At 39.3% G+C, this 6906-nt stretch overlaps 1 long non-coding RNA gene across 1 annotated transcript; it reads right to left on the reverse strand.

Annotated features, from left to right (window-relative positions):
* Positions 1 to 1314: 1314 nt before the first annotated feature.
* LOC145772289 (uncharacterized) lies at positions 1315 to 4534 on the reverse strand. Its single transcript, XR_014289285.1, has 4 exons — positions 3724 to 4534; positions 3400 to 3461; positions 3092 to 3255; positions 1315 to 2638 (listed from the first exon to the last, which is right to left on the reverse strand). It is a non-coding gene; the product is annotated as an uncharacterized LOC145772289 (long non-coding RNA).
* Positions 4535 to 6906: the final 2372 nt, after the last annotated feature.

Consider the following 6906-nt stretch of genomic DNA (forward strand, 5'->3'; position numbering starts at 1 on the left):
GTAAAGTGTTAGGGTTTGAGCCTGGTTCTGTAAAAGCTTTAACCTCACAAAAATAATTTCGATTACGAAGATATTTACACAGTCAATAAACATAGACCTTGGCCGTATTCTCTAAAATTTTTATTTTATTTTGATATAAGCTGAAGAAATGAGAGCAAAAAAGAAAAAAATGTTTAATAGGTCCTGCATCTCCCCTACTACGAAAAAATAGTAAAATTGAGTTATTTGCTTATAAACATTTTTCAAGTAGACCTAGAATAAAAAGTGTTCTTAGAGCAGATATAAACATGCCACTTCTGCAGCTTTTGATGTAACGTTTATCTTTTAATCTCCAGTGGTTTTCGAAATATGACAATTTTTATGAAAATGGGCACTGGTAACCATAGAAACGCCCAGCGCGACCGTGTGACGTCATTATTTTTTTCATGTTTGTGTTTGTAAAAGTCCACTACAACTTTTCAGAAAGTTAAGGGAAAATCCATGAACCTCGCCATTTTTTGGCACAGCCAAATCGACACTGCCATAAACAGCGCTCTGCGCACAGTGACCGGATGCCTGCGTCCCACACCATTGGACAATTTCCTCATTCTCGCTGGCATCCAACCCACTGAGCTTTGTCGCGAAGAAGTCACTCTGTCCCTCGGTCGACGGGCACTGGAGCCTCACCACCTTCTCCACCACAAAATCTCTGCTCTCCCAAACGAGCACCCCCGTCGACTGAAATCAAGACACCCATTCGTGCCAGCCGCTCAACTTCTTATCAACGAAGCTGATGTACAAGACATCTCTGCGGCTGCTTGGGCGGACCATAAATGGAGTTCTGAATGGAAGTCAACTGATACCAGACTTTATTCGTTCATCCCCGACGCCGACACACGCCCCATCGGTCTACTAACACTACCAAGACAGGCATAGGTGCGACTCAATCGTCTCCGTACGGGCGTCGGGCTTTTCCGCTCAACCATGCACCAATGGGGAATGGCCTCTTCCTCCTCCTTTGAATGTGGTGCCGAGGAACAGACCGCAGACCACATCATCAATGACTGCTCCATCTTCAAGCCACCTAACGGAGTGGAAGGTCTGCGTGTCATGGATGATGAAACCAAAGACTGGCTGCTCTCTAGTACCGTAGTCTTCCAGTGTAGTCCGGGAACATCGTGAATCTGGGGTGGTAAAAGGATAAACCCTCGGCCCCAGAGGCTTACACGACGACGGCCAAGATCTGAACTACCTTAACTTTATGATGCTGCTTTCATATACTGCTGCTTTTTTAAAGACGACTTCCACTACATGACTGCAAGAAAAGAAGGCTATATTGTTTGCAACACGCAGATGACAGTTCAATACAATTGGTACCAACAACACAGAAACACGGCATCTTTTGCAAAAGCAATGCGAAAAAGAACACAGTCTAATTTGTTATAATTGTTTCACTCAAACGTAATTTTTTAGATTGAAACACGCAAATACGGGTCAGAAAGTGCTGCTCTTCCTGCTTGCACAGTTGCTTTAAAACGAAAACGTAGTCCGTATAAATTATGTTATCACTTGAAGCACGTTCTCAGTGCGCTTTATAAAATGTCTTCATGAAAATGGGCCAGTGCAAAATTGTTAAAACAACCTAGTTCAAGCTATGTGACTATTGCTTGATTAGCTTGCGCAAAGTAAAAGCCTCTACAATTCAACGAGACTTTACATGCAATTTGCAAAAACTGTGCAGATATAAAAATTAGAAATACAGCTCGAAGAGCTTTTGTATCACAGTTCACAAGGTAAAAAAAACTTTTATCTTTTGCCTCTAGCATACCGTACATCAAACATGATAGACTACAAGATAATACAATCTGCAGCTTTCCACTAAAACAAGAACATTTCGAACTAATACAATTACACTGTTAAAAAATTTTACTGTCCTTTGGACAGGCAGCAAAATAACTTTCTAAGTAGTAATTTTATTTACTGTAATGGAAGTATTTTTACTTCCGTTGACAGTCATATTTTTAATGTTTCTGATCAGTAAAAATACTGCTCTGGATAGTCATTTTTTAAATGTTTCTGATCAGTAAAATTACTGCTCTGGATAGTCATTTTTTAAATGTTTCTGATCAGTAAAATTACTGGTCTGGATAGTCATTTTTTAAATGTTTGTGATCAGTAGAATTACTGCTCCGGATAGTCATTTTTTAAATGTTTCTGATCAGTAAAATTACTGCTCTGGACAGGCAGCAAAATAACTTCCCGAATAGTTTTTGTGACAAACGGCATTATGAGAGTAAAATGACTTTCTCTACAAGTAAATATTACACACGTGCATTTGCAGATATAAATTTATTGTGTACAGCAGACCTCACTGGCGACAATGTTTCACAATATATTTCTCAAGATGTTACAAGTATAGCTATTTGTTTGATGTTTCACGAACACGTGAATTCGCTTTTTTAACTGCAGAGTTCAGCCGAGGCTATATTTCGGCGAAGCATGAAGCAGCAGCGACTGAACAGTGAATTTCTTGACTTGCTTCAATCTTCATAACAAACATCCCTGCCGAAGCATGACCTCGTTGCACTGTCGGAGTACTTTAGGGTGCACATCCTACTTTTTCTTGTCATGACGGATGACCCCAATGCGAGCAAAGTATCTGAGGAAACAACACAAGTTATATCAGTGGATCTTTTCAAATTTGACCGTGATATTTAGCAATGTTTGTAACTACACCACAATACCATCGTGTAGTGAAAGTGTGAAACCTTCAAATTGATCAGAATGCGTTGTCACTTCCACAAACCTTAGAATAATCGTCATTCTCTGGAGTTGTGGCTTGGAACTTGCGTACATAACTAGTATTAACAGTTTAACACCTCTAATAATCAGTCTGGATGGCCGAGTGGTCTAACACGCAATCCCTCCGGTAATGGGTGCAGTTCTTACTAGCTGCAGTAGAGAGACACTGTCAAGAACTTCGTGGATTTGAATCCCACTCCAGCCAGACCAGCTTGTCACTGGTATGAACGACTTTGTGAAGGAGGGAGTTCCATTATTGTTATTCCTTAGCTCATACATAAACAATTAAACACATTACAGGTTTACATACCTCTGTATAAACTCCAGACTTGCAGCTGCACTATCTGGATATGACATTGCAAAGACGTAATATGAGCAGAAGTAAGCCAGCGCTACAAAAAAACGACTTGGTTTAAATTGCAAGGTTGCCTTCGATGAATACGAGAAACTTCACTGCACTGGCAAGAGTGGGCCCTGCAGATGCAATGAGGCACAAATGAAACTACGAAGATTGAAATTAGTGCATATTTACATTTACCAACTTCATATTTAGGTGAGCAATTCAAAAGTTCACTTGTACATCAGTCAAAATTGTACAAACGCTCATTCACAACTTACCAAAACACACAATTATTGGATGCTGGTACACGAGTTTCTTCAAACTGGGAGATAGCTGAATCCTACAAATTGAATTTAACATTTTTAAGATATTGAAAATAATACAAACATTGTCAAACACTCATATAGCCGCACTCTTATCGCTAAGAAGGCAATGAAATAGAATTTATTAGCAGTAGTAGCATGGTGTTCATATCACACAAGTTATATATAAGCTATACATAAATTTGCAAAGTATGTGTCAGATGTTCTTCCGGGAATGGGAAGGTTGGGTATTAAAAAATCTGTGTTTGCAAGTAAATAATAATAAGATGTACGTTATACCTCAAAGCATTGATAAATCGCTGAGCAATCTTCTTTAAAATATGTTGTAATCAGTTCCACTAATCCCACTGAGATGGCAAGTTGTCTCCCAGCCGCCAGTTGTCTCCCGGCACATCATAAATGCACAAGGATAATATCCAAGTATCAAGTTATTCAATGAAATGAAATACAACACATGCTCAGGAAAGCATGAAAAAACCTAAATTGGTTTAAAACATGTATTATGAGACGTTGTCACGAATAATACCGGTAATAAGTACTGGTCCTCTTCCTGTAGCCTAATGGGGATTTTTCCTTCTTGATCTTTGGCCAGGGCTGAGGGTCTATCGTTTACCACCCTGGACCTGCTGCTCAAATTATTCATGCTGGTCACACACGAAAGATCAGCCTACCACAAGTTTTATCACCACAGCTGGATAAACCACTCAATTATTTAGTTCTCACTTTTTAACAGTCCTGGGCATTGACTAGGCCTATAAACTGCAACTGACGGCAGATGTTTCACTCTGAGGTAAAGTGGAGTTGCATCTCAAATGTCGTTACTCCCTGGCTACTCATGGGCAAGGCGTAGCACCAGATATGGCAGATATACTCTCTAGCTAGGGTCACAGCTTGTTTTTTTAAAACTGTGTAGGCTACCTAATATTTTCTCATTTTGAAGACAGTTGCAGCAGCCATGCCTAGTAATCTTTTGGCAGTGGCTATTTGACCGGCGCCGGTCTTTGAATCTGAAACACTATTTGACCGGTCATGACATCACTATACAGGCACCTTTTTCTTTTACAAAGCAAAAGACGAAAAGCACGTATATAAGTTCTAAATTCGACAATTTTATTCAACTTGATCCGTGGCGCGTGCGATACTTTGCCGACTCCTATTCTAGAGGGAATGAGTTCGATACTACCCGGAAGCATTCTTTTTCTTTTTTAACTAAATTTTGACCCAAAGTGCATTTTGTAGTCAATTTTTAATTTGAGTTGCATTACATTTACATACCATTACCATTTTTTTAAAAGAAGCATTGTATATAACTAACTTGTTGAGAGCAAAAGTGTAATGCTTCGTTCGGCACACACGGTCACATCAATCAATCATTTTATTTTTGTCATTAACGCGTCCGGGACGAAAAAGATACTAACTACAAAAATCGATATAGACCTACCAGCACGTTAATGAACAGGAAAAGGTGGCAAAACCTTGAAAGGTTTAAAACGTGCCTGAATGAAAAATTATGTAGTAGGCTATATATCAGTAGTTAGCACGGCCACAAACGGAAAATTACCCAGAGAAATTCTCAAATTCCAGCAAATTAAAAAAACTCTATTACTCACATTTGAAAAGACATAAGAAATTGGGCTGTAGGCAACTGAAATTAAAAATTGAGTACAAAAATGCACTTCGCGTCAAAATTTAGTTAAAGAAAAAAGAACGCTTCCGGGTAGTATCAAACTCATTCCCTCTAGAATAGAAGCCGGCGAAGTATCGCACGCACCACGTATCGAGTTGAATAAACTTGTCGAATTTAGAACTTATATACGCGCTTCTCGTCTTTTGCTTTGAAAGAGAAAAAGGTGCCTGTATAGTGATGTCATGACCGGTCAAATAGTGTTTCAGATTCAAAGACCGGCGCCGGTCAAATAGCCACTGCCTAATCTTTTTATAGCCTAGTACGATTCCAACACTGGATCTTCCAATCCAGAGTCCGAATGCTAGAAGCTACTACAACAGAGCTCGACTACTTCAACATTGTGTGTTCAGTAGGCTACAATACTGGTATACCGGGAAGATGTGTTAGGTAGTTCTTCACATTGACTCAGGGGTGCAGTGGTTAGAAAATTGTAGGGAGGGGGCAGAGCCTCACTGCATTGACTGACAGACCGACCTGCCTGATCTAAGTCATTGTTGTTCAGTGCATATTGCTAAACTATGTAATTTCGTAGCAGTTTAATGCAGTTAACTTACTAAAAGCATCGAAATAAATTAATTTCAATGGTACGCTATTGTTCTCATTTGTCCATGGTAAACATAAAAAAAATCAGCAAAGATACCATTTGTAGGATTAAACTTGTTACCTGTTCAGTGATACAGGTTTAACGATGCTACTTTTGCTATTGACACGCTTCCTCTGTCTATCTGAAACTTATGACTGCAACAAAACCAGCTGTAACTAAGTTACTGCACTATTCCTGCAACCATGCTTGATGCTTGCATCCTTGCACATGCTCAGTTGTCAGACTCAGTGTTGCCAGATGCTTAGCACCAAAAAGTAAATAAAATTTCACCAGATTGCATACAACTTCACCAGATAATTAAAAACACCCTAAATAAAACAATTTCGCCTAAAAATACAAATACTTTTTAAGACATAAGACACTGCCGTCACGCATGCGCAAACCTCTTGCAAAACGTTTTCTATACGAGCGGGGATTTTTCGCTTAAAAGTTTAAAAAAACTTTCTTGAAAAAAATAGATTGGGGGAAAATTTCACTAGATTTCACCAAAAAGTTTTCTGGTCCCAAAGTCAAAAAATTTGGCATCAAAGGCCTCTAAAATTGAATTTCACCAGAATTTTTTTAAATTTGTTATCCTATTTCCCCATCTGGCAACGCTAATCAGACTCTGCAAATTCTGAGCGGGAAGGCGGGAAATTGAGCGCGGACCAGGATAACATTCGCCAGCCCATTGGCTGACGACTGATAAGTGATAATAATTCTCGGGTTTTAGTCAGAGAGTCGAGCCGTTTGACTATAAAACTCGGGTTCGGGTTCGGTTCGACTCTCTAGTACTTTCAGTGCATTTTTAAGGAACCAATATTACAAACAATTAAAACATTTTTGTTGGAAGCCCGTGAGTTCGGATCTCTAGCAAACTTTCCTTCCAGTCATGATTGTTTCAATTAACCCACGAACTCTATATTGCTGGCCAAGGTAGCCTATATCAGATATCAAAACAGAAAGGCATGACATAACGTAGCATCCCACTGTTTCGAGAATGTGCTGGTGTGACCGTAAATATGTTGACCGGAAAAAAGGTTGACGTTTCGTAGAAGTGCTAAATATATTGCTGCACAGGAGTATAGTAGCCTAATCGGACTAAAATAACGGTGTTAATAAAATGTTACTGCCCATGTAGCCTACCGTACCTATAGTACAATTACTGCCAATGCAAGTTAAAAAAAAGAAC

This window comes from Aplidium turbinatum, chromosome 6, assembly GCF_918807975.1.
Source record: "Aplidium turbinatum chromosome 6, kaAplTurb1.1, whole genome shotgun sequence".
In the NCBI taxonomy this organism is placed as follows: Eukaryota; Metazoa; Chordata; class Ascidiacea; order Aplousobranchia; family Polyclinidae; genus Aplidium; species Aplidium turbinatum.